At 50.5% G+C, this 966-nt stretch overlaps 1 pseudogene; it reads left to right on the top strand.

Annotated features, from left to right (window-relative positions):
• Positions 1-219: 219 nt before the first annotated feature.
• Positions 220-683, top strand: LOC111553869 (annotated as a pseudogene).
• The last annotated feature ends 283 nt before the right edge of the window (positions 684-966 follow it).

The following is a 966-nucleotide window of genomic DNA, read 5'->3' as shown; positions in this document are numbered from 1 at the left end:
ACTGCCTGTGCCTGGATGCCACCAGTCATTGGACGAAACACTCACCCTGACGCACTGGGCCCTGTGTCTGGTTCTGTGGCCCGCAGCCACACGCAGCCACACACAGCCACACGCAGCCACACACAGCCACACGCAGCCACACACAGCCACACGCAGCCACACGCAGCCACACGCAGCCCCGGCTGGCTCAGGAATAACGCAAGAAAGAAGTGAGACGGAATTGGGACCTCTGGCTTATGAGCGATCATGTTTCTCCAGTATTACCTCAACGAGGAGGGAGATCGGGTCTATACGCTGAAGAAATTTGACCCGATGGGACAACAGACCTGCTCAGCTCATCCTGCTTGGTTCTCCCCAGATGACAAATACTCCCGACACCGAATCACCATCAAGAAATGCTTCAAGGTGCTCATGACCCAGCAACCGCGCCCTGTCCTCTGAAGGTCCCTTAAACTGATGTCTCTTCTGCGGCCTGTTACCCCTCGGAGACTCTGTAACCAAACTCTTCAGTCTGTGAGCCCTGATCCCTTTTTGCCAGCCATACTCTTTGGCATCCAGTCTCATCATGATGATTGAGCATGCATGATTGTGAGCAGTCATGGTGGCATCACCCATAAAGGGAACACGTTTGACTTTTTTTTCTCGTATTTGAAATTACTACAAGATTATTAAAGATAAAATGATTTGGAAAAAAAAAAAAAAAAAAAAAAGGGAACGTCTTCTTCAACTGCCCTGTTCCGCTCCCAGCTTCCCAGAGGCAAGCAATATGACCAGTTTCTTGGGGTCTTTCCAGAAATTCTGGACGCATAGATAACCACACAATTATATGTTGTTTTGCTTTCATGCCCAAATGGTGGCATAGAGCATGCAGACCACGCTCTCTGCCCTCCTACCTTCTACCAGACGATGCACCTAGACGTCCTCCACAGGGACAGTTACGCTGGCTGCATATCACTGCGCGGTGTC

Source organism: Piliocolobus tephrosceles, chromosome 17 (assembly GCF_002776525.5).
Source record: "Piliocolobus tephrosceles isolate RC106 chromosome 17, ASM277652v3, whole genome shotgun sequence".
NCBI classification, from domain to species: domain Eukaryota; kingdom Metazoa; phylum Chordata; class Mammalia; order Primates; family Cercopithecidae; genus Piliocolobus; species Piliocolobus tephrosceles.
Note: the sequence above shows the minus strand (reverse complement) of the source record. Positions and strands in the feature narration are given on the sequence as shown.